Below are 27725 nucleotides of genomic sequence, written 5' to 3'. Positions count from 1 at the left end.
TTCTGCTGAAGTTTGACTGCATTAAATGTAAATATTAATTTAGAGGCAATTGATTTCTTTTTTTTGGATCTTTATTGGAGTATAATTACTTCACAATACTGTTAGTGTCTGTTGCAACAAAGAAAATCAGCCATATGCATACACATGTCCCCATATCCCCTCCCTCTTGAGCCTCCCTCCCATCCTCCCTATCCCACCCCTCTAGGTGGTTGCAGACCACTGAGCTGATCTCCCTGTGCTATGCTGCTGCTTCCCACCACCCAACTATTTTACATTTGGTAGTGTATGTATGTTGATGCTGCTCTCACTTCACCCCACCTTCGCCCTCCCACCCCATGTGCTCAAGTCCATTTTCTATGTCTATCTCTTTATTCCTGCCCTGCAACTAGGTTCATTAGTACCAGTTTTTTTTTTTTTGATTCCATATATATGTGTTAGCATACAGTATTTGTTTTTCTCTTTCTGACTTACTTCACTCTGTATGACAGACTCTGGGTCCATCCACATCACTAAAAATAACTCAGCTTCATTTCTTTTTATGGCTGAGTAATATCCCATTGTATATATGTGCCACATCTTCTTTATCCATTCATCTGTCAATGGACATTTAGGTTGGTTCCATGTCCTGGCTATTATAAATAGTGCTGCAATGAACATTGTGGTACATGTCTCTTTTTGAATTATGGTTTTCTCAGGGTATATGCCCAGTAGTGGGATTGCTGGGTCATATGGTAGATGTATTTTTAGTTTTATAAGGAATCTCCATACTGTTTTCCATAGTGGTTGTATCAATTTACATTCCCACTAACAGTGCAGGAGGGTTCCCTTTTCACCACACCCTTTCCAGAATTTATTGTTTCTAGATTTTTTGATAATGCCCATTCTGACTGGCATGAGGTGACACCTCATTATAGTTTGTTTTGTTTTGTTTTGTTTTTGCTGTACGTGGGCCTCTCACTGTTGTGACCTCTCCCGTTGTGGAGCACAGGCTCCGGACGCGCAGGCTCAGCGGCCATGGCTTATGGGCCCAGCTGCTCTGCAGCATGTGGGATCTTCCCGGACCAGGGCACGAACCCGTGTCCCCTGCATCGGCAGGCGGACTCTCAACCATTGCGCCACCAGGGAAGCCCTCATTGTAGTTTTGAATTGCATTTCTCTAATAATTAGTGATGTTGAGCATCTTTTCATGTGCCTCTTGGCCACCTGTATGTCTTCCTTGGTGAAATGTCTATTTAGGTCTTCCACCCATTTATTAACTGGATTGTTTGTTTTTTGATATTGAGCTCCATGAGCTGTTTGTATATTTTGGAGATTAATCCTTTTTCTGTAGTTTCATTTGCAAATATTTTCTCCCATTCTGAGGGTTGTCTTTTTGTCTTGTTTATGGTTTCCTTTGCTTTGCAAAAGCTTTTAAGTTTAATTAAGTCCCATTTGTTTATTTTTGGTTTTATTTCCATTAATTTAAGAGGTGGGTCAAAAAAAAGAAATCTTGCTGTGGCTTATGTCAAAGTGTGTTTTTCCTATGTTTTCCTTTAAGAGTTTTATAGTGTCTGGTCTTACATTTAAGTCTTTAATCCATTTTGAGTTTATTTCTGTGTGTGGTGTTAGGTAGTGTTCTAATTTCATTCTTTTACAGGTAGCTGTCCAGTTTTCCCAGCACCACTTACTGGAGAGGCTGTCTTTTCTCCATTGTATGTTTTTGCCTCCTTTGTCATAAATTAGGTGACCATATGTGCGTGGGTTTATCTCTGGGCATTCTATCCTGTACCATTGATCTATATTTCTGTTTTTGTGCCAGTACCATACTGTCTTGATTACTGTAGCTTTGTCCTATAGTTTGAAGTCAGGGAGCCTGACTCCTCCAACTCCGTTTTTCTTTCTCAAGATTGCTTTGGCTATTTGGGGTCTTTTTTGTTCCCACACAAATTGTAAAAATTTTTGTTCTAATTCTGTGAAGAATGCCATTGGTAGTTTAATAGGGATTGCATTGAATCTGTAGATTGCTTTGGGTAGTATAGTCATTTTCACAGTTTTGGTTCTTCCAATCCAAGAACACTGTATGTTTCTCCATCTGTCTGTGTCATCTTTGATTTCTTTCATCAGTGTTTTATAGTTTTCTGAGTGCAAGTCTTTTGCCTCCTTAGACAGGTTTATTCCTAGGTATTTTATTCTTTTTGTTGCAATGGTAAATAGGAGTATTTCCTTCATTTCTCTTTCTGATTTTTCATTGCTGGTGTATAGGAATGCCAGAGATTTCTGTGCATTAATTTTGTATTCTGCAACCTTACCAAATTCATTGATTAGCTCTAATAGTTTTCTGGTGGTATCTTTAGGATTTTCTACGTATAGTGTCATGTCATCGGCAAACTGTGACAGTTTTACTTCTTCTTTTCCAATTTGTATTCCTTTTATTTCTTTTTTTCTCTGATTGCTCTGGCTATGACTTCCAAGCTATGTTGAGTAAGAGTGGCGAGAGTGGACATCCTTATCTTGTTCCTGATCTTAGAGGAAATTTTTTCAGTTTTTCACCATTATGTATGATGCTTGCTGTGTGTTTGTCTTATATGGCCTTTATTATGTTGAGGTAGATTCCTCTGTGCCCATTTTCTGGAGAATTTTTATCATAAATGGGTGTTGAATTTCGTCAAAAGCTTTTTCTGCGTCTAGTGAGATGATCGTGTGGTTTTTATTCCTTAATTTGCTAAGGTGGTGTATCATATTGATTGATTTGCATATATTGAAGAATCCTTGCATTCCTGGGATAAATCCCACTTGATCATGGTGTATGATCCTTTTAATGTGCTTTTGGATTCTGTTTGCTAGTATTTTGTTCAGGATGTTTGTATCTATGTTCATCAGTGATATTGGTCTATAATTTTTTTGTGTGTGTGTGATATCTTTTCCTGGTTTTGGTATCAGGGTGATGGTGGCTTTGTAGAATGAGTTTGGTAGTGTTTCTCCCTCTGAAGTTTTTTGGAAGAGTCTGAGAAGGATCGGTGTTAGCTCTTCTCTAAATGTTTGATAGAATTCGCCTGTGAAACTGTCTGCTCCTGGACTTTTGTTTGTTGGAAGATTTTTAATTACAGTTTCATTTTCATTGAGTGTGATAAGTGTATTTATATTTCCTAATTCTTCCTGGTTCAGTCTTGGAAAATGTACCTTTCCAAGAATTTGTCCATTTCTTCGTGATTGTCCATTTTATTGGCATATAGTTGTTTGTAGTAGTCTCTTATTATCCTTTGTATTTCTGCAGTATCAGTTGTGAAGTCTCCTTTTTCGTTTCTAATTTTATTGATTTGCATCCTCTCCCTTTTTTTCTTGATTAGTCTAGCTAAGGGTTTATCAATTTTGTTATCTTCTCAAAGAACCAGTGTTTAGTTTTATTTATCTTTGCTATTGTTTTCTTCATTTCTAATTCATGTATTTCTGCTCTGATCTTTATTATTTCTTTCCTTCTACTGACTTCGGGTTTTCTTTGTTCTTTCCCTTGTTGTTTTAAGTGTCGGGTTAGATTGTTTGAGATTTTTCGTTTCTTGAGGTGAGATTGCATTACTATAAACTTCCCTCTTAGAACTGCTTTTGCTGCGTCCCATAGGTTTTGGGTCATTGTGTTTTCATTGTCATTTGTTTCTGTGTATTTTTTGATTTCTTCTTTCATTTCTTCAGTGATCTCTTGGTTATTTAGTAGCACACTGTTTCGCCTCCATGTATTTGTGTTTTTTACAGTTTTTTTCCTGTAATTGATTTCCAGTCTCATAGTGTGTGGTCAGAAAAGATGTTTGATACAATTTCAATTTTCTTAAATTTTCCGAGGCTTCATTTGTGACCCAAGATGTGATCTATCCTGGAGAATACTCCGTGTGCACTTGACAAGAAAGTGTATTCTGCCACTTTTGGGTGGAATGTTCTATAAATATCAATTAGATCTATCTGGTCTATTGTATCATTTAAAGCTGTGTTTCCTTATTTATTTTCATTTTGGATGATCTGTCCATTGGTAAAAGTAGAGTGTTCAAGTCCCCAACTATTGTGTTACTGTCGATCTCTCCTTTCATGGTTGTTAGCATTTGCTTTATGTATTGAGGTGCTCCTATGTTGGGTGCATAAACATTTATAATTGTTATATCTTCTTCTTGGATTGATCCTTCGATCATTATGTAGTGTCCCTCCTTATCTCTTGTAACAGTCTTTATTTTAAAGTCTATTTTATCTGATAAATGTATTGCTACTCCTTATCTCTTGTAACAGTCTTTATTTTAAAGTCTATTTTATCTGATAAATGTATTTAAAGTCTATTTTATCTGATAAATGTATTGCTACTCCAGCTTTCTTTTGATTTCCATTTGCATGGAATATCTTTTTGCTTCCCCTCACTTTCAGTCTGTATGTGTCCCTAGGTCTGAAGTGGGTCTCTTGTAGACAGCACATATATGGGTCTTGTTTTTGTATCAATAATTCAATCATAATTCAATCATAATTCAAATATTGTTGCATTTAGTGTTGTTCCAGAGGTCTCTGAGATTATCTTCAATTCTTTTCATCCTTTTTTCTCTATTCTGGTCCTCGGCAGTTATTTCCACCATTTTGTCTTCCAGATCACTTATTTGTTCTTCTGCCTCAGTTATTCTGTTACTGATTCCTTTTTGTGTGTTTTTCATTTCAGTTATTATGTTGTTCATCTCTGTTTGTTTGTTCTTTAGATCTTTGTTAAATATTTCTTGTATTTTCTCAATCCATGCCTCCATTCTGTTTCCGAAATTCTGGATCATCTTTACTATCATTACTCTGAATTCTTTTTCAGTTAGATTGCCTATTTCCTCTTCATTTATTTGGTCTTGTACGTTTTTACCTTCCTCCTTCATCTGTGACATATTTTTTTGCTGCCTTTTTTTTTTTTTTTTTTAATGAGTGAGATTATGTTATGTCTTATTGATTGTTTGGCCTGAAGCTTCCAACACTGGAGTTTGTAGGCTGTTAGGTAGAGGTGGGTCTTGGTGCTGAGATGAGGAACTCTGTGACACCTCACTCTGATAAATATTCCCTGGGGTCTGAGGTTCTCTGTTAATCCAGTGGTTCAGACTTGGAGCTCCCACTGCAGGAGCTTTGGCCTGATTCCGGGCTCATGAACCAAGATTCCGCAAGCTGCTGGTTCACTTTGGGGTTCCTCCCATCTCCTTGGACATCAGAGTCCCCTACCAGCAGCCAGCAGGCTCCTTAGTTGTGGAGAACCACTATCTCCACGTCTTCCCACACTGCCATCTTGACTCCACCCATTAAGGCAATTAATTTCTTAATAATAATGTTTCTGACCCATGAAGACTATATATGTCTACATTTATTTAGGTCCTCTTTAATTTCTCTCAGCAATTTTTGCAGTTTTCAGTGTACGGATATTATACATCTTTTGTTCAAGATTTATTCCCATGTATTTCACATAATTTCAAAGTAATTTTATCTTTATTTCATGTAATTTCGTGTATTGAAGGGTTTTTTTGTAAATTTCAGTGCCTAGCGTTTTGTTGCTAGGATATAGAATTACAATGAATGTTTATATGTAGTTCTCGCATTCTATAACCTTGTTAAACTGACACATTAAGCAGTTCTAGTACTTTTTGTGTGGGTCCAATGGACTTTTTACATAGACAATCATGTTATCTGCAAATAAAGATAGTTTTACTTTCTCCTTTCCAATTTGGATGTCTTTATGCCTTGCATTATTGAACTGGCTAGATCGAACTTGCACTACAATGTTGAATGGAAGTGGTGGGAATTAACATCCTTGCTTTTTCCTTAGCTTAAGGGGAAAGCTGTCTTTCACCATTAAGCATAATGTTATGTAGGTTATTGTAGTGTCTTGCATCAGTTGTAGAAATTACCTTCTATTGCAGCTTGCTTGAAGTTTTGTTTTGTTTTGTTTTTAATCAGGAATAGATGTTGGATTTTGTCAAATGCTTTTTTCTTTGTGTAATGAAATGATCATATAATTTTATTTTTTAGTTTGTTAGTATGGTTAATATGATTATATGTATTGCTTTCCAAATCTAAACCAATTTTTTCCAGCTTTATTGATGTATAATTGACATATAACATTGTGTAAGTTTAAGGTGTACAGTGTCGATTTGATACAGTTATATATTACAAAATGTTTACCACCATAGCCTTAGCTAATGCCTCCATCATATCACATAAGCTCCATTTCCTTTCTGTGATGAGAACTTTTAGATCTACTCTCTTGGTGACTTTTAAGTATATAGTATAGTATCATTAACTGTAATCATAATGCTATGCATTATATCTCCAGAACTTATTCACCGGGAAATTTATACCTTTTGACCAACATATCTGCATCCCCCGCCAACCTCCAGCCTCTGGTAACCATAATTCTGTTTTTTTCTGTTTCTGTGAGTTTGGCTTTTTTAGATTACAAATATAAGTGATACTATACAGTATTTGTCTTTCTCTGACTTATTTCACTTAGCATAATTCCCTCAGGGTCCATCAGTGTAGTCACAAATGGAAAGATTTCCTTCTTTATCATATCACATCTTCTTTATCCATTTATCTGTTGACGTACACTTAGGCTGTTTCCATAGCATGGCTATTGTGAATAAAGCTGCAATGAACATGAGACTGCAGATATCTCTACAAGATTGTAATTTCACTTCCTTTGAATATATACCCAGAAATAGGATCTCTGGAACATATGGTAGTTCTATTTTTAATTTTTTAGGAACCTCCATCTGTTTCCCATAGTGGAAATTTACATTTCCACCAACAGTGCACAGAGGTTCCCTTTTATCCACATCCTTGCCAACACTTGTCTTTTGATGACAGCCATACTAACAAGGGTGAGGTGATAACTCATCATAATTTCATTTTGCATTTCTCTGATGATTAGTTTCTTTTCAGGTACCTGCTGGCCATTTGCATACCTTCTTTGGAAAAATGTCTGTTCAGTTCCTCTGACATATTTTAATTGGATTTTTTTTTTGTTATTGAGTTGTATGAGTTCTTTATACATTTTGGGTATATGTATCAGATACATGGTTTGCAAATATATTCTCCTATTCTGAAGTTTGCATTTTCATTTTGTTGATTGTTTCTTTTTCTGTGCAGAAGCTTTTTAGTTTGACATACTCACAGTTACTGATTTTGGCTTTTTTTACTTGTGCTTTTGCTGTAACATCCAAAAAATCATGACCAAGACCTGTCAAAGAGCTTTTCCCTTTGTTTTCTTCTAGGAGTTTTATGGTTTCAGATCTTTTGTTTGATTAAATCTTTAATCCATTTTGAGTTAATTTCTGTGAGTAGTGTAAGATAGAGGTCCAATTTAATTTTTCTGAATGTGGTTATCCAGTTTTCCCATCACTATTTATTGAAGACACTACCTTATCCCCATGGAGTAGTCTTTGCTCCCTTGTCAGTATTAGTTAACTGTATATGTGAGGGATTATTTCTAGGCTCTCTATTCCATTTCATTAGTCTGTGTGTCTGTTTTTATGCCAGTACCATACCTTTTTGATTACTCTAGCTTTGTAGTATAGTCTGAGCCAGGAAGTGTGATGCCTCCAGCTTTGTTCTTTCTCAGAATTGTTTTGCTATCTGGGTCCTTTTGTGGTTCCATACAAATTTTAGAATTGTTTTTTCTATTTCTGTGAAAAATGCCATTGGAATTTTGATAAGGATTTCATTGAATCTATAGAAGGCTTTGGGTAGTGTGTACATTTTAATAGTACTAATTCTTCTGATCTATAAACACAGGATATCTTTCAATTTATTTGTGTCGTCTTCAGTTTCTTCCATCAGTCTTATAAGTTTCAGTGTGCAGATATTTTACCTCCTTGACATTTATTTATTTATTTCAGACTTAGAAATTTAGTCTTAAGTCTTCTGTTGTATTTGATGTGATTGTGAGTGGGATTGTTTTCTTTATTGCTTTTTCAGATATTTTGTTGTCAGTGTATAGAGTTTTGAGGATAAACCCCACTTAATATTGAAGCATTATATATATTTTTAGTATTCTATTTTTAGAATAATTTTAGGTTCACAACAGAGTTGAGCAGAAGATACAGAGATTTCCCATATGCCTCCTGCCTGTACATATTCATAGCCTCCATCACCATCAACATCCCCCATCAGTGTGGTACATTTGTTACAAATGATGAACATCCATTGACACATCATAATCATCCAAGGTCCATAGTTTACATTAGGGTTCACTCTTGATGTTGTACGTTCTATGAGTTTGGACAAATGTATAATGACCTGTATCCACCATTATTTAATCAGACAGAGTTCTTTCACTGCCCTAAAAATCCGCTGTGTGCTCCACCTATTCCTCCCTTACTTCCTTCCTGGTGACCACTGATCTTCTTACTTTCTCTATAGTTTCACCTTTCCAGAATGCCATACAGTTGGAATCATATAGTATATAACCTCTTCAGATTGGCTTCTCTCACATAGAAACATGCATTTAAGTTTCTTTCATGTCTTTTCAATGCTTGATAGTTTTGTTTTTGTTTTTTAGTGCTGAATCGTAGCACTTCATTTTACTGCTGAATTATATTCCATTGAATGGGTGTATCACAGTGTATTTAGCCATACACCTAATGAAGAAAATCTTTCTTGCTTCCATATTTTGGCAAATAAGAATAAAGATGCTATAAATATCCACATGCAGGTTCTTGTGGGAATGTAAGTTTTCCCTGCATTCGGTAAATAACAAAGAAAGCAGCTGCTAGATCATACGGTAAGACTATGTTTAGTTTGCAAGAAACTGCCAAACTACCTTTCAAAGTAGCTGTACCATTTTGCATTCCCACCATCAACGAACGAGTTTCTGTTCCATCACAGCTTAACCTAAGCATATGTATCTTTTTATATGTTGTTTGATTTCATTTGCTAAAGTTTTGGATCTGAATTATTCTGCCCCCCAAATTATTCTGCCCCAATCAGGTTTGGAACAATTTTTCTTCTATTTCAGTTTTTATCATATTAAATATAATAGTTATTTCCTTTTTTTTAAATTATGGGAATACTTCTCTCTTTCTCACTCCCATTCTCTCCCTCTTCTCCTCCCCCAATACTTTTACCTATTGTGTACTTATTACTGCCGATCTCAGTGCTCTTTTTAAAGATGGACATTGCACAGAATCTTTGATCTCAAGGAGGCTTACATTCTACTGGAGAGAGAATGATTTGCAAATGATTCAGGTTCAACCTGGTAATTGACTATGACAATGTACTACCAGGAATTCTTACCTTTATCCAAAGATGTAACCCTGGAGTTAAAACTGGTTTGCCAGATAAATAAAGCAAGGAAAGTAATCACAGTCAGAGGATGCAGCCTATCAAAGGCAGACAGCATGTGATGTTTTGGAAATTACTGGGGGATATTAGACGATGAACAGATTTCATGAAATAAAGGATGCTATGTCATAGTCAAGAAATTTTGATTTTATCCTCCTGGTGATGATGGTGAGATTTATATTTCAGAAACCATTGCTTAGAGAAAGCTGGACTAGAGGCAGGATGACCACCTTGGAAGTTGTTTTAACAGTATGAGGAGACAAGGGGATGAATTCACAAGATATTTCAGTGTCAGAGTAAACATGACCTAGTGCTGACTAGATATGGGAGCAAGGAAGGAGGAGGAATAAAATGTAACTTCCATTGCTTTATGTGTTTTCTAATGTTGTTTTGTTTCTGTTCTTTCCTGTTTTGTTGGTTTCTGCATCTGTGTGGGTAGCAACATCATTCATTGACCTAAGAGAGTGTAAAAGGGAAGAGAGGTTTCATGAAGGGAGTTCCTTAGTTTAATTGTGAATCACCTGTTTAATTGTGATGAGGTGCTTACCTAATAGCCAGGGAACATGAAGGATAGGCGGATGGAAGTAAAGGTCTGAAGCCCAGAAGGGATTAGATGTCCAGAGTTACAGGTTTGTGAGTCACAAGTGCTCTATATGAGTTTGAAGAATCTTTAAAGTGCATCAGATCCAACCACAAATACAGCTGCTTCACGCAGCTCTAGAGATCTAAATGTACACTCAAGTAAAGGCCGTATCTGAAGCAAAAAGTGTCCATGTGGATAAAAGATCAGAAAAGCAGTGATTGATCTCTCCCTGTGAGATAAACATTAAACATCACTGTATGGCAACTCCTGGTAACATGTGGGCATAGGTCTTTTGTGCAGAATCACAAATGCCGATAAAACTCAGAACTTCGCAGGGAAGATATCTCATTTTGATAATCATATTTCTCCTCTTATGTAGGAATGGATATCAAACAGAAAGGTAAAAAAAACTATTTTAAAAGTCAATATATAGAAATCATATTTCTCATCTTATATAGGAATGGATATCAAATAGAAAGATACAAAAAATGTTTTAAAAGTCAGTATAGGTCATTTGTGTGAACTCAAAGTGTGGAAGTGGTTGGTCATATGGAAAGATTATTTTTTGAAGGAAATATTTCAAACAAACATAGAAAATCTAAAGAATAATGAAACACAGCCCGTATATTCACCACTATCCAGTTTTAACAGTTTTTGTCATCTTGTCATACTTGGTTTAGATCTGTTGTTTTCGTTTTTGTTGTGTCAGAAGTAAATCTTTATAGATAATGCTGAATCTTCCTTTGCAATCATTTCTGCTTCCTGCCCCGATGTAACCAGTGACCTAAATTTGTTGTGTATCTCTCATGTCTATATTTTTATTCTATATGCTTTGTTGAAATTATTGACGGTTTAAGTGTGGATGCATTTTGAGATTTTCTATTCTTTTCAATTGATCTGTTTGTCTAGCATTGTATCAGTAGCCCACCGTCTTAATTCCTGTGACTTTACAGGAAGTCTTGAAGCCGAATAGTGTAAATTTCCTAGTTTTATTCCTTCTTTGTTTATTTTGGCTTTGGCTAGATCCTTTGCATTTTCATATACATTGTAGAATCAGCTTCACAATTTCTATTTTTTTAAAAAGTCTGCTGGGATTATAATGGTATTGTGTTGACTTTATAAATCAACTTAAAGCGTCTTAAGATCTTAAAAATATTGAGTTTTCTAATCCATAAACATGGTACATCTCTCTATTTAGATTCTCTTTAATTTTTCTTAGCAATAATTTGTTTTTTTCAGTGTAAGTTGTATTAGTTTTCTACTGATGTTTTAAAAATTGCCACAAATTGAATGGCTTAAAGCAACATCCGTTAATTATCTCACAGTTTCTGTAGGTCAGGAGTCCAGGCATAGTATAGTTGGGTTCTCTGCTTAAGAACTCACAAGGCAGAAATCAAGGTGTCAGACATGTCTGAGATCTCTTCTGACCCTCAGAGTCCTTTTTCAAGCTCACATGACTGTTGGCAGAATTCATTTGCTTGGACAGTAGAACTCATGGAGGCTGTGCCTTTAAGGCCAGCAAGAAGGCACCTCTCTGAAGCTTCACCTTCTTTTAAAGGCTCACCTGATTAGGTCAGACCCAACCAGGATAATCTTCCTTTTGCCTAACTCAATGGCAATTACTGACTAGTAATCTAATCATAAGTGATAACCCATCATATTCACAGGTATCTCCCATACTCAAAGGGGAGGGGTTATATGGACAGGTACCTCTAAGAGGCTGGGTTAGAATTCTGTCTACCTACACACAATTTTTGATGAAAAGTACTGTATTTTTTGATACTATAATGTATTATTTAAATTTCATTTTCCATTTGTTTGTGAAGCAGATCACTTCTAATGTAATGTGTCTTTATTGCAAAGTTGTTCTGGCTATTTCATTTATCTAGAAATCATTCTCAACATTCTCCTTAAAACACTGATTTGGAATTTACTAGAAACGGACTTTCTGGTTTTGTTTTTAGTAATTTTACTAGATGCATCATCACTTCAGCCATAGTTTCTCTCTTCAATTTTTTTTCCTGCTTTTCCTTCCTTTTTGTTGTTCTCTTTGACATAGTTCGTGTTACTTTGGGTCAGTCTCCTAGCTGAGTCCTAGTAGATTTTCTGTCAATTTTAAAAAGCAAATTTCTGTGTCATTCAGGATTTTTAGTTACAAGTATTGGAAAACAACTCTGGCTCTCTTAAACGTAAAAAGAATTTAGCAGAAGGCAAATTCAGGCCATACAAAATAGGCATATGGACAAGAAAAAGGAAGCTTGGGAAGCTTGGTGCTGGAAAAATAAACAAGGTCACATTGCAGGAAAACTTAGTGCTTTAGTCACCTGTTTTTTATATATATGTATGTGTGTATATAATATATATGTATATATGTATGTATATATAATATGTGTATATATGTATATATATTTAATGTATGTATATATATGTATATATATGTATGTGTATACATATATTATTTATTTATTTATTTGTCATTCCCTCAAGCATCCAAGTTTAGGTCACATCTAAGCCCCCGTCATTCCTAGGCAGCCGTAGAAAGAAAGCTTTACCTTCCCTCCAAGATTATCCTTATGTTAATGATGCAACATGCAAGAATAATGTAATATTCAAGCTCCGTCCTACTTTTCTAACAAAAATCAGAGACCTAATTGCTTTCACTTCTGGACAGCCAAAAACAAACAAACAAACAAACAAACATGACATTTTCTCTCTCGTATTTTATCTCTATATACCCGATGTTGCGGAAAATTGGAATGTAGTGGTTAGAAGAGGGAAAGGTTTAGAAATAGAAGAGAGAAATGGTTGACCTGGGTCTATTCTTGAAGTGAAGGAAAAAAAAAGCAAATTGATAGGACAAACAACCTACGGAGTATTTATTATGTTAGAAAAAGTCTGGCCGATGCAACTAAGAAGTCAGAGGTTTAAATTCTGCTTCTCCCTCTTGGCTTGTTGACCCTAGGCAAGCTATTTATCCTCTCTGACTCTAGGTCTTCTCAGTCGCCAAGTAGAAATAATCACATCTGTCTCCCAGGTTTGCTGTAACAATTAAATGAGAATGTGTATGTAAAGCATCCAGCACAACACGCTAATTAACGGTGGTTACTTGCCACATACTTGTTAATTTCCTAACCCTTCTTTCTCAAATGCTCTCTAACTCCTGAAACACCCTAACAGCACCACCCCTCTGAAAGGAGCTGTAGAATCTCAAGCACGCTAACTGCAACCCATCAGGAAGTGTAATTGCTATCAGACTCCTGCCATGTGTGGACTGATATTGAGGGTGGTCACGTATAGAGACATAAGCTTCTCCTTCATGGAATGGAACTTGTGATGAGACCACCGTGCTCCCTTCATTTCTTGTTTCCCATTCTAGGTACAGTGCTGCCTTACATCAAAGAGAATTTGATTTCTCCTTTCTTATTATGACTGATCTGTACTATTTGCAATGATTCCAGCTGCCCAGAATGGTTTCTCTCTATCTTTAGGAAGTCTTTTTTGTTATAACAAAATCAGTTATATTAAATAAGAAGAGTGATGAAGATCATGTATGTATTGAACTTTAAAATAAGTTCTTAAATATCTGAAGGGAAAGTACTGGTCATTAAAGGGAATTTCTCAATTTATGCAATTCATGGAAGAATATTTTTTCCAAAATAGGCTAATTTATTTGAAATTAAAGAGAAATAAATGTTATAAATTAAAACCTGTGGGAAGGTATTGAAAAACAACAAAAATAGGCTTTGTTTTAGAAGAGTGATTCTTAAACGTTAGTGTGTCTAAGTGTAATCTAGGGAACTGTCATTTGTAGAATTTCCAGTCTCAGTCCAAAAATGGAGTTTATTCATTCTGGAGTGGTGCCCAAGAAGCCACAGTATTAAACATACTTTTTGGTGATTTTGATGAGCTAGTCCAAAGGGCTTTTTTTCTCCACTAGGAAGATTTCTTGAGAGGTTTTTACCCACCATGGATTTTGCCAAGAGGTAGGGGAATCGGATCCACATCTAGACAGCAGTGGGTGGTGACTCTTCAATAGTTGTAAAGCAGGATCTCAGACTGGTGGCCAACGACCAAAACCAGTTCACAAACTTGTTCTGTTTGGCAAAAGTAGTGTTTAAAATGTTTGTAACGCCCTAAGGCTAAGCTTGCTTTCTTCACTTCACCATTAACTGTCCCTTTGGCTTCTGGTTATAGTCAACCAAGCTGTATTCACATTTGAGTGATGTGGCTGACCCTGAGGCATTTGTTTGTAAATTCTGAACATTTAAAGGATCACTTTCTAAAGAGTGAGGTATTTGGGAACTTTCAGGGGATGATTCAGTTATGTTTGTAAGTTCTCATTTGACCAGGCCAAGCCAACTAGAGTCAAATTATGCACAGTTTTTCTACACAAGGCTGACAAATTCTGGAGAAGTCAATGCAGGTTGGACCCCTACCCCGCTTCTGTAATACATTGGTTTACTTCTCTGTCCACTGTACTAGACTCTGAGCAATACCTGGGCAGGAACTGAATCTTTGTACTTGCCTTATCCTCAGAGCCCAGCACATTATATAGAACTTAATAGATGCTTAAAAGTCTGTTGAGATGAAAAGTCAAAAAGGAGGGAAAAGAAGGGAAGATCGAAGGAAGTATGGAAGGAAGAAAGGAAGGAAGAAAAGACAATGAAGGAATGGGAAAGGAGGAAAGGGGAAGGAAGGGACCAGAGAAAGGAGAAAACGGAAAGGAGTGAAAAAGAATGGAGACAAGTTTGTGTGGAGAATTGGGGAATGTAACTGACTGAATCCCTCATTAAAAAAGCAAGCAAGAATATGGACTATTTCAGTTGGCATTTTCTAGATCATAATTAAATTCAGAATTAGGCATCTTTGAGCAGACATGGAGAATTGTTTGTGTTTGAGTGTCAGGCACTGGTTTCTCAGATGTTGATTGAATTGCCCTAGATTTTGTTTTATGTCACTTAGGGGGCTTTCTGCTGGGTTTCTGAAATGAAAGCATTAAATGAATATCTTAGAATATTATCTTAAGCTTGTAATTACTAATAACGTAGCAAAACATACCAAATGGGCATCAGCAAAACACCAATGTGCTATTTATATTTTAATCTAATCATACACTTTTTGTCCCAATCTATCAATGCAGTCTTCTCCTTGTGTCTATATTTTTTTCATTGGAAAAAACTGGCTCAGAAGAGAGAGAGAAATATGTCAATCTGTTGCTTTCAGAAAATTAAGCTCCTTTAAAATTGAGTACTCAGAAATCCTATTATTTTGTTTGTTGGCTTTGGTAACTCCTTTCTAAAATAAAACCTACCCAAAACATGATTCTTTAAGAACAAGTGAATTGAAAATCGATAAAGTTGTTTAGACACCATGTAGAGTAAGCTGGGTAAGAGAGTAGTGTATCAGAAAGATAGGAGCATCATGAGTTTAGGTGCTCACCCAGACCTGCTGTGATCTTATGACCTCTGGGATGTCACTTCATTTCCTGGAGACTCAGAGTTTCATCTGTAGGTTGAGCAAATCTCTCATATTCAATTTACAAGAATTTAGAATTGATAGTACGGCACTGTCAATTAGCTGCACATCTTAGCTCTCTTTTTCAAAGGCTCTATGTCCTTGGGCAGTAATTTAAAATCTTTGTTTTCATCACCATGAAGTGGATATTATTATAATACTTATTTCACATGGTATTTGAGACAATTAAATGAGAAACTACATATAAAACAGATAGCAGCAGGCACATAGAGGTAGTAATGATTTTTGTTGATGACTCTTGCCTGCTGGGAAATAACCTGTGATTTTTACATCTGACTAAATGAAGAAAAAAAAAAAGAAGTTAGAAGCGATAATTCTGTGACTAAAAAATGGTGACACCTTTCCTTTTCCAGTATCAATGATAAGAGGGGACAGATTTCAAACGTCTAAGGCAGAAAGCCTCATAACTTTGACCACTGATAACCTACCTATTCCTACATTCCTGATGTTCGTATTCTTGAGGTTTGTGCGGGAAAAGGAGCAACTTAGATACAAAGCTTGCAGAGCGTGCTAAGCAGTCATTTAGCAAATGCACTGATCTCATAGAATGCTGAGTGCTCGTATGGTTTTGTTGGCTACCTGGAGGGCTTTGCAACGTGCGTCCACGGGGAACATGAAGCACATCCATGAGATAAAGTTTAAAGAGCATCATATCAACAAGTACAAATCAATATCCTAAGAAATGAGTGCTAGGTGCTAAGGGGATCCTTTGGAAAGCTTTCTTCGAAGCAATAAGATAAACCAAAAGGGCAGTAGAAGTGTGCATAAAGAAAGACAAAGAAGACCAAAATTCAATTACAGAGCACTAAAGGCCAGACCAAGAAACAAGGAAACAGGGTCTGTGAATGTTTGAATTTCTTCTACTTTTTAAAAATTTTATTTTGGTTTTGTTTTATTTTAGATTCACATACAACAGTATTTTATCAATAGGTTCTGTATCCCATGCCCCTATCTAGAACCTCTTTGAACACGGTCAAAATGCATTTAAAAAATTTAAATCAACATTGTTGAGGTATAAATTATACAAAATTTAATATACACAATTTAAAATTCTTCTTAAAAGAATACAAATTTCTCAAAAATAAGAAAAACATTTATTTTTTATAAGACTTGTTTTCAGACTATTTGTTTCAGTAATAAGCAGAGACTCAAAAAATAAAAGATGAGAAAATAGGAGAAAATTAAACCATTTGGAAACCATATTGATTTTAGTAAATATTTCTTAACTTTTTACTTAATTTGTAGGAGTATTTTTAGAAGTATAATCTGTGTCTTTTGTTTTCATGTCCTTATTCAAGATCGTATCTTCAGACAGGGGAAGGGAAGTGCAAAACTTTCAAGCATTTTTTTTTCATTCTAAAAATTGGTCTTAGAATAAAGATTCAAACCAATGTTGTGGAATTAGTACTTCTTATGAACACCTCATGAACTTCTCTTTAAAGAGAATACAGGCATTTAATTTTATATATCCTCTTTGAGAAAATAAAGGGAATAATAATACAAGAGTTATGTGAAGCAACTTGTTGTATAATAATGCCCCCACCAAAATCTCTTAACTTGTGTAGACCACACAGAACTGTACTGCAATGCCTAATACACCCATGTGGGAGGCACTGACTCTGTGTTGGAGGCCGGAAATATCAATGTACTATCAGAACCTAACTGGTTGGAGTTTTTTGGAGCCATCATGACTCAGTTAGTGGGCTTAAGAGTGACACAAAACCATCACTTCCAGTACAAACTGTACGTGAGTTGACTGGGTATATCAGTCCTTTCATATTGTAGCTTACCCTTGGTCTGTAATGCTTTGCTCACTGGCAAACTTCATAAAATCCCTTGTCTGGTCATATAGTGGGTGGGATATAAAATAAGTCCGGTTATTTTAATTTGGTCTAATGTTGCTACCTTTCTTGGTTACCAGTGTATGTCAACAAATCAGAATAGAATAAATAGTAGACTTTTATGGGGAGAATAAGTGCATTTTCATTATGTATTTGAGCACCTAATCCCATATCTGGCACAACTGAGGTACTCAATTAAAATTTGTGGAATGAATAAGTGTGTTATTGGATGAATCAGAGTTCAGTGGAAAACCTTTTTATTCACTACTTAAAACACACACACACACACAGACACACACACACACACACACACACACACACACACACAGAAAACCTACCCATTCAAAGAAGGGATCAATAGCATCGTTTCTGTATAATGAAATAAAGCCATTTTAGAAAGCAAATAGTTATCCCGATTTACTTAGTTTCACTCTTTTACAGTAAGTGGCAGAACTGAAGTATTAGAAGTCACACTAGTTCACAGATGGGGCCTTCCAAAACAAGTAGCTTTCAAAAATTCCTCACTTCAAAGTCAAAGTCAGTTCTGTAGCTTGGAGATTATGTTTAATTTCTACTTCCCTGTCATTTAGTCTACTAAATTACTTCTTTAGTCTACTAATTACTTCTTCTAATACCCTGCCTGGCCACCAAGGGACCAAAAAGGATTACTACTCATGGAAACAGATTTGTTTTATAAAATAATTGATTTGATAATTTTCAGAGTATCCTCAAAGAAGAAAAGAAGGAAAATAATTTAGGGCATGAATAGAAACATTTGCATCCAGAAGTTGACTAAGATTTTAGCTTAATATATACCAGAGCTTGGATCAATAGATTAGAAATTTTCAGCCATTGTGTGTGTGTGTGTGTGTGTGTGTGTGTATTTATGTGTGACACTAATAGCATCAACACAACACTTGAGTTTTGAATTGCACAATGGTTATTTGGTGTCTAGGTATACATGTCTTTTTTTAAAGGACTTATTTTGAAGTGTTGCATTTTATTCTGAGGTATGCGTTTGACTTCAGCCCCTTACCATCTTACCATTCTTGCTGAAATGGCACAAACGGATATCTCACTACTGTGTCTTTTAATGAAATCTCCACATGGACTTCTGGGAACACTTGAGGTTCTAATCACAGGAGCATGAGAATATGTCATTTTGTGGCTTGTTAAAGCAGTCTTTGCACCTGTGTCCATGACTCTGCAGCATATAATCACTCACATGAGTCCCCCTATAGACTTAGAATAATCTCTCAGCCAGTTATGTTGCACCACTTAGAAAATAATAATATTTATTTTTCTTGTATATGCATAACTAAATATGGTTGTTGTAGCTAAAAAATCTAGTCATTATTTAAGGCTACCCTGGGAAGACCAATAAGCAAATCTGTCCATCAGTATCTTTCTAAATTTCTCTTGAACAAAGTTATTTGCGTGGCAGGTATCAGTGCGATTAATAAGAGTTGTTGATTATGCATGGGTTTTTTTCTCCTTGAATGGAAGTTAAACATGCTTATGAAGTGTAAACACCATATTTACTCCTATGAATATAAATAGTTGAAGCATTAAATATGTGGTAGATTGCCCCAATATTAGTTATCTAATTACTTTCCTTGGTTCTGGTCATTTGTTTGTGTACAGACTCTGGCTACAACATGTTCATTTTGGTTACTGTCTTATGGTCTGTATTTTGATTTAGATAATGGTGGCTGCTGGATTTGAAGCCCATCATATATGGCCCTCAAAGGTGTTTCTCACACACTATCCTACAGATGTGTTTCAATTCTTATACTGGTAATGTTGCCACTGAGCGGAATGTCAGAACTCACAAAGGAAACTGTCCTTGATCTAGACCATCATGTGGATTTTCTTCTAGCTGCTGATGAGTTTTGTCCTCATTTCCCAGTTACCCTGAGAATATCATGGATAGAGTCAGAAAAATACTTGAGTACTCCAAGTGGTCACCTACATGAAGGAGAAGGGGTATACACTATAAAATGTGTGATTTTTTAATATCAATAATATCACTGACAGCTGAAACAGATCAATAATAACATGAAGAGGAGCCTCTGTAGCACATAAACTTCAGTCTTCTGGCTTTAATGTTTATCAGCACCTTGAGAGGCATCTATTGCCCCTCACACACTCCTTTATGATTCCCTTATTGATTAAGTAGTGATGCCTCCTGGACCTAGGAGATGGTTCACTGTTTCTCAGTTAAAATGAAGAAATACCTTGTTTGTTGCAGGTTCATTTCAAGGAGTTGACTTGTGGGACTCTGAGAGATGCTACTGCCCATGACATGTTTGAATTATCATGATCAACTACCCAGTTTGGATTTCACCCAGTGGCCAAGAGCTTTGCATGGTAGACAGCAAGGGTTGGATTTTTAAAAAGAGTAAACCAGGTAAGATTTGAGGGAGACATCTGATCATTTATCATTTGTTTAGGCACTTCTAAGGGCTTTAGTGTGCTGCCAAGATGGATTGAATAATGTATAGCTTTTCTGTTTGCTTTCGAAGTCCACCAAACAGGTTGTTGCAGAATGGTGCTCCCTTGGATTCAGGAGAACGGATATAGTAATAATTGAGTCCCTTTTTCTCGAGAGGAGAGGGAAGTTATTTTATGATACACGTAAAGAAGACACGAGATACTATGGGTGATAGTTTAGTGCGATAGCCCAAAATTGCAAGCTAAGGAGATTTCCTCTTTAAGGAACTAGTCTGAACTAGAATGAAATAAGTAGTTGTACTTTTGGAAAGTTAAGTAGGGAAAGTGTTGCCTTTAAGTATTTATATTTTACATGATATAGAAATCTGAGTATCAGTTCATAGCATATGAACTTATATATATGTTTCAAGGTTATTCCAATTTAGAAGGTAAACCATTATTTTGTCTTTTATTTCTTTGAAAGTATTTATCATTCTAAATCCTGTTCATCTAAGTATTATTTAAAACGGTAGCACAATGACATAGTCCATTGTGGCTCCTGGAATTTAAAATGTTACACATACTCTTATTCAACTATTCTCTTTGAGACTTTTGTATTTCATTCTGGAAGCTCTTTTCAACTATTATCCATAGTTTGGTCAGATCTTATTATCTTTCTCTTTAACTCTCTTCTTCCTCTATAACATAATTTAAATTTGTTGTCAACAATTACCTGGGGAAACTACAAGTTATTCTTGTCTTCTGATTTTAAGACCATCAAAGCTCTTACATCAAAATTTTATGAATCCCAAAGCAAGATTTTCTTTAAGTTCAATTATAGAAACAGAAAATATAAGTAAAATTTAATCATTTAGAAAACAACAGAGATTATTCTAAGTCACTTGAAGTCTTTATTTTTTAAAACAAATACAGCTCTTTTATTTTCTGAAAATAAAGAAAATGGAACTCAGTTAATAAATTATACCCTAAGATAATTATTTGGTTATAAATGAGAACTTTGAAAGTACTTGAAAATAATTGATTTTTTAAAGTTTAATAAATATCCCTTCCCAATCCCCTAATAACTTATTTGTCTATAAGATGATATCCTGAGAGTATGAAACTCAAATTAGTCATGAATTCTGAATTTGTTAGAGATAGTATAGATCACCAAACTCATGGAAGAAATCCTTATTTAATGAACTGAGTTAGTGGATAATTGTTTGTCCTGTTTTGTGGCAAATTGGGTTACCCACATTTGGAAGAGTTCTGCAAGTCTATAAATAAAAGAGACATCAACATGCAGGATGAATTTGTGGGATAAAGTTCAACCTAGTTCCATGCTTCATTGCATTGGTATCTAACAAATAATTATAGCAAGAATGCTTCATGACAGACTTCCATATTCTTAAGCTTTTAAGTCTTAATCTCTGGGTCCAAAATAAATTTCATCCTGACTATGTTTATTTCAATATTTTCACCAAAATTGGGTTGCATGTTAAAACATCAGACTTAGAAAGAAGAAAGACAAAAAGGGGAGAGATAAAATTATATCTATTTTAAGGTAAATAATTACATGTTAATGTAATCATTAGTAATTATTTATCTTGTCACAAAGGAAAAGCTCTTCTCCATTTGTGAGATAAGTGTTTTTATTCTTTAGAATACTTTATCTTTTTGGACTGTATGTCATCAATGTAGAAAAAAGGTATACAATACTTTTGATCCAAGGATCGTAAAGAAACATAACTTTTCTTCACAGAGTCTTTTAAAGTGAATCCTGTTGCTTAGGGTCTACAGAGATAGTAAATTCCACTGTTCTATATAAAAACATACACTTTAGAAGGGCCCTCTGGACATAAAAGATTTGACAATGAATTCATATATTTTCCCAGTTAAAGGTTGACTCTTTTAAAATGAACAGAAAATGTATACATTATAGTTTTATACTTATATTAGTTTGAAATTCACTTTTGTTCTCTGTTGTAAGAATGACAGCTGAATTTTTATGGTGACGCATGTCAGCTTCTCCATAAAGTTAAAAGAACGTCAAGATTTCTGAATTCTGTTCTCAGAAGTTTGTGACAAAATAATAAAAATTTGCACTGCTTCTTAGCCTAAAAGCATTTTTTCTTTCTTAAAGCATTTTTAAAGTAAAAGTTTGCCTAGCTCAAGATAACATTACTGTATGCTTGTACATGGAAGCAATATTAAGCTATAAAGACAGGATATAAAAGGTGAGATTTTTCAAAGCACTTCTGATAATCGCATGCCCCCTGTAATGGGATTTGTAGTTTCCAGGGTGGTTAATGAAAAACATTTAAGTTGCACCTGTTTAGCCAATGTGTCCTTTACTCTCTGCAGAGTGTGGGCATTTTCACCTGTGCCACTATTCTGTTGTTGTTGTTTTTTTTAACATCTTTATTGGAGTATAATTGCTTTACAACGTTGTGTTAGTTTCTGCTGTATAACAAAGTGAATCAGCTGTATGTATACATATATCCCCGTATCCCCTCCGTCTTGTGTCTCCCTCCCGCCCTCCCTACCCCACCGCCCAATCCCACCGCTCTAGGTGGTCACAAAGCACCGAGTTGATCTCCCTGTGCTATGCAGCTGCTTCCCACTAGCTAATACTACTCTCTCACTTCGTCCCAGCTTACTATGCCACTATTCTTATTCTGAGGTCTTCTGAAAATAAAACTTTGAGAACTTAGTGAGGTAGCTGTTTCCATCATGAAAAGACTCATATGAATCTTAAATACTTTTGGCTACATGTTTACTTGCTCTCCAAACAATTTTTGAATTGTCAACCACATGTAAAGCAGTATGTGGCCAGAAACAAATTAGCAACCCTCCCTGCCCCGTCCTCAAATAGTTCACACTCACAAAGTAAAACAGACCAGACAGCTCACTCCAGGCAAAATGAACTAAAAAGTTTAATGATGTGTTTCAAGCAAAATTCTCTAGAAACCTAAATGAAGGATTGTTAAAAGCGACAGGAGTATTAAAAGGTCTTTAAGGCTTAAGAGGCATTTCAGCTGCACAGCTAAAATGTGGGGAGAATTTTAATCGATAGGAAATGGGTGTGAAGGCATTGTAGGCTCAGGGCACAATATGGCAAAGTCACCGTGGTGTAAAAATAAATGTTATGCTTGGAGAATGGAAACCTGGATACTGGAGTGTAGGGAGGAATGCAAAAAGAGGTGGGGCATACAGGTCAGGGCTGGACTGTCGTGTTTTTCATGCACAGCTATCATGGTTATAAATATGAAAGTGATGTAATCTAATCTATAAGAAAATGATTCTGGCATAGGGTGGAAGAGCAGGCAAGGAAGGTATGCGCAGAGAGAAAAGATAAACTAAAAACACTGAGCTCCATGAGTGCAGCAATGTGTGTTTCAGCGTTTTTTGTATCACCAGTGCCTAGAACAGTGCCTGCCCTTCGTTGGTTCTGTTGATCTGTGTTAAATGCCGAAATGAATGCCTCTCAGTGATACTCCATAAACCTCTATATTTGCAACTTTTTCCTGTTTTAGAAATGGTTTGAAAACTCTTCATACAAAGGATGAAAAGAATTTAACTTCCATGGTTTTCATCACACACAAGGGTACACACACACACACACGTGCGCGCTAAACTCTCTGCCAATATGCGCTTGAAATTAAGCCTCAGATCCTGTTCCTGAAATTCATGCTTCAATTAAGACGGGGGCAGCTGCTACCCTACTTTATTTCCCTTTTGAGACTTTTATCTCTCAGGCTTTATGCTTCCCTTCATCGTTTTATCATCACATCAATCACTCTGTTTCACTCCTTGGGAACGCAGCATGCGTGGCAGACACATTTTTATGGCTAGACAGCAAACCTACCCTACTTGGCACAGACCGCTTACTTAAACCTAATTAAGTAATTCTGCTGAAAGTATCACGTCCTTTGCATCACAGTGCACATTTGGTCAGAATAATAGGGAACACTTTAAAGCTATGGAAAATAACTGGGAAAGGGAGCCTGAAGAAGACACAAAATGAATGAAAATGAACTTCAACCCAACCTTCCCTCTCACAACCCTTTAATGAGCCGGGGCGCATTAACACCTCTGCTGCAGGAAACTCCGAACTCACAGCATCACTTTCACGCCAGTTATCTTATTGAACATTACCATTGTCACATGGCTCCCCATTAGTACACCAGATTCAGTACATTTTGTATGATTGAGTCATCTGTTTTTCAGAGAAGTGCTCTTATAGTCTGGGAAAAACCGAAGAATTTCTTTCTAAATATGCATACTTAATGTAATGAAGATATGATTCACTAAAATGTAATATTCTTGATACCAGGGTCTTTGTCTTTCTTCTCTAGGATTTTAATTCTAGAACTACATACTAATTCAATAAACATATCTGATGGGTGAATGAATGAAGATCAACATTTGTGCTTCAGATCAAAATCATAACTTCTGAGTTTTTAACAGTTGGAAATATCTCTCTTGTTAGTGGGGCCACTGGTATTTGATTCATCCTCTCCATTGTTAGATCAAGGGTATCTTATCCTCTTATGGTTTTAAACACTGCTGTTATTTAGTAACAAATATTTTTAAATCACATAATGACATATAATAGTACCAAAGGTCTACAGGTATGGAGAATTTAATCTGACATTAAGGAACAAAAAAAAAAAAGGCAAAACATTTACTAAATGTCTCATTGCTTTTATAAGTGAAGTATAGTTCTCTTTCACAAGCTATCACAGATTTTGAATTTTTATTTTTCTGGATCTCAAGTGCTTGGGAGAAAGAAGTAAGGTTTTGGCTTTTTCCATGCTGTTGGGTATGGACTTCTCTGGGTAGAAGTCACTGGAATACTACCATGCTAGCAAGCTACCCTCTTCTATTTTGGGGAGGCAGGTTATCACAAAATGTGGTTGTAAATATACTGTCACATTTACTGGTACTGGCTTTAATTAAGAGCTAGGTTTGAATCCCAGCTCTGACACTTAGCAGTTATGTGATCCTGGGCAAGTTATTTATCATCCCAGAGCTTTGATTCCCAATAGGAAACATGAAGATATTAGTAGGGGTCCCATGGTGCAATTGTGAGGATTAAATGAGATCATAGCTATAAAACACCCAGAAATCTGACACATTAGAAATATGCTACTGCTCTAATTATTATTGATTATTATTTTGATTATTATTGCTCTAATTATTATTATTATTTACGATCTACATGTGTGGCAGTTCTATCTAGAAATCCATTTGTTTCAACCAAATGTCAGAATATTTTACCAGTGTTCCCAGAAGTAAATGAGTTTTAAAGTACTTAGCAGAACACCTGACACCTCATAAGCGCTCAATAAGTATTAGTTGTGATGGTGATGGTTATTATTATTATTTATTTATATAAGCATTTCTCTCCCTCAGGTTCTTTGAAGAGATCTTGGTCTAATCAAATTATAGCAGCAAGGTCCTTCTTAGAATGATGACAGGTCGATGAGTTATGGTTAGTGTTGTGACTTTGAGATAATGCCCTGTTTATCAGTCTGTTATTGGTCATCTTACAATCCTGTTGCTGGGTGCCCTGATATTGAGGTAAATAGCATCTTCTTTATAACCAAAGATCACCAGAATGATTTTCCTTACCAAATTATAATCTTTAGAATCAATAAAATACATTGAAAGCCAGGACACCATCCCCCCCATCCCCCCCCCCGCCACTGGATAACAAAATCCACGGATGCTAAAGATCCTTTATATAAAAATGGCATAGTACAGTGGAATGCCATCCACCATTGGTTGAATCCACAGATGCTTACATGTGGTTATGAAGGGACCACTGTATCTTACCACAGCAAACAAATCATCCTGATCTGCTGACATGATTCTCTAATTTGGAAATACTACTTATTATATAATACATGCATAGAGACTGTCATTAGAGGTCCCTGACATTAATCAAGCAGTGTATATAATTATGCCGTTAACCTTTTCTTTTTGTTACATGTAATTTATAAGAAAGACTGACATTAATTTTGAAATGAAAATTTAGAATTAAAACTATACTTAACATAGTAAAATAATACTTTAAAGACTGTCATGATTAATCTTACAACCATACTAGGAGATGAATGGGGATAAATCCAAGACAATTCCATGAATTTCTGGTCAGTGCTTTGTAGACTATTGGTTTTGAGTGGCTCCAGTCTTCTCAGGAAAAGGCAGAATCCAGATCATCAGCTGAGGTGTGAGGGAAGACAGTGTAGACTAGAAAACTGCAGTGGGAGGTGGAAAATGAATCAACCAAGGGCAAATTAAGGGATTCCAGGCTTAGGCAGAAGCGCCTTTTAGGATTAGACTGTGGCTGTTGGCAACAAGCCAGGACTGAAGAGCAGCTTATTTTCTCTCAGCAGCTCATGGTTGCCCTCAGTGAGGGGCAGAGGAATCCCATGGTGGAAAGGAAAGGAATTTGGGGATGCACTGTGGTGACAGAAGTAGCATTGAAGTGATGAACTGTGGAGGTAACCAGCAAGTCGAGCAACGTCATGCCAGGGGTTAACAGCTTGACAAAACGTGTGCAAGAGGGTTTGGACTGAGCAGTAGGAAATCCCTGAGTGAGCAGAGGGAACATTTCATTAGAAGAGATTTATTCATTCTAAGGATAAGATTTAGCATGAAATTAAGATACTGCTGGAGATAATCTTTACAAAGTCTCTTCTGCAGCAGTGTGAAAGGAAGGATAACCAAGACCGGATTCTATCATGTCTCTTTCTGTTGAAGCCAACAGTGACAATAGCAATAAAATAATAATGATAACCACCCTAAATTGAATTTTTGGATCAATACAGGTCATTTATATTAGTAGCCCTTTAGTGTAGACATAATTATATACATATTCAAGATGAAGAAGAAGACTTAGAAAGGTTAGTAATTTTCCCAGGCTCACACTGGTAATGTGTGTCAGGGTGAGTTTTTCTCCCAGGATCTCCTCTTTATAAAACCTGTGAGTTTTCCGTTCTATTATTATCCTCTTTTTCAGTTCTTAAAACTAACAATCCAATTCCTATGCCCTTATATATAGGTGCAAATTTGCTCTATTATATAATAAATTTTTATAATATTGTGTAATTTCCTTCTTGTTGCACATGTGTGTATTTTGCTTTTCCATGGACTTGAAAGAGGCTTGAGAGGTACAGCCCATAGTGTTTCTTTTTACAGAGGGCCTGTTTCTACTAGTGTTATGATAGGCCCTGCTTCTGAATAAATGTTTGCTGATGATAATGTCAATAACAAACTGTTTTCCCCTTTCCAACAAAGAGAAGTAAGTGTATGTACACACTTCATATATAATTCTCGGCATAAATGTTGTATATAAATTCATATACCTATAATTTATTGAATATTTACATAAATGGCCAAATTAAAAATCATTTGAATAATACTTTGTTTTTTATCTATATAGAATTTTCTTTCCCCTAACAGAGAGCAAATAAACACATTAAACTAGCAGAGTAATTTAAACAGATTGTTTTCTAACGTGTGTTCAGTGGAACACTGGTCTGGAGATATATGTTGCATGTACAAGGGGTTTTGTAGCCAAATACATTTTGCAGGCGTGGTAATTTGTGATAAGGTCTGGCTCAGAAAGAAAGAGTTTCGGTTTATCTACCACATGGGCCACTTTTTTCCTGAATGGAGGATTGTTGCTAATCAGAGGAAAGTGAATGGTTTTGAACCATCTTTTCCCACAGATTACAACTCTGGTGCTAAGAACGTAGACCTTGGGCAGATAAATTCTCATTTTTTTTTCCTCTATCTCTTCCTCTGTTTTTTCTTCTTTTTTTTTTTTTCTTTTTTTTTTGGTGGTGCGCGGACCTCTCACTGTTGTGGCATCTCCCGCTGCGGAGCACAGGCTCCGGACGCGCAGGCTCAGCGGCCATGGCTCACGGGCCCAGCCGCGCCGCGGCATGTGGGATCCTCCCGGACCGGGGCGCGAACCCGTGTCCCCTGCATCGGCAGGCGAACTCTCAACC

The 27725-nt window shown here is 36.0% G+C and overlaps 1 protein-coding gene across 8 annotated transcripts in view; it reads left to right on the top strand.

Annotated features, from left to right (window-relative positions):
* The window catches only part of LINGO2 (leucine rich repeat and Ig domain containing 2), a 1190714-nt gene that overhangs the window by 867510 nt on the left and 295479 nt on the right, over positions 1-27725 (top strand). For 6 of the 8 annotated variants that reach the window (XM_060301022.1, XM_060301017.1, XM_060301021.1 and 3 more), the window contains one exon: positions 19520-19678. The exons of the other annotated variants lie outside the window; for them this stretch is intronic. The gene's annotated coding sequence lies outside the window, so the exon portion shown is untranslated. The remainder of the gene's footprint in view (positions 1-19519; positions 19679-27725) is intronic. 8 annotated transcript variants of the gene reach the window in all.

This window comes from Globicephala melas, chromosome 6 (assembly GCF_963455315.2).
Source record: "Globicephala melas chromosome 6, mGloMel1.2, whole genome shotgun sequence".
Classification (NCBI taxonomy): domain Eukaryota; kingdom Metazoa; phylum Chordata; class Mammalia; order Artiodactyla; family Delphinidae; genus Globicephala; species Globicephala melas.
The sequence above is the reverse complement of the archived record's forward strand: the minus strand, read 5'-3'. Positions and strand labels throughout refer to the sequence as shown.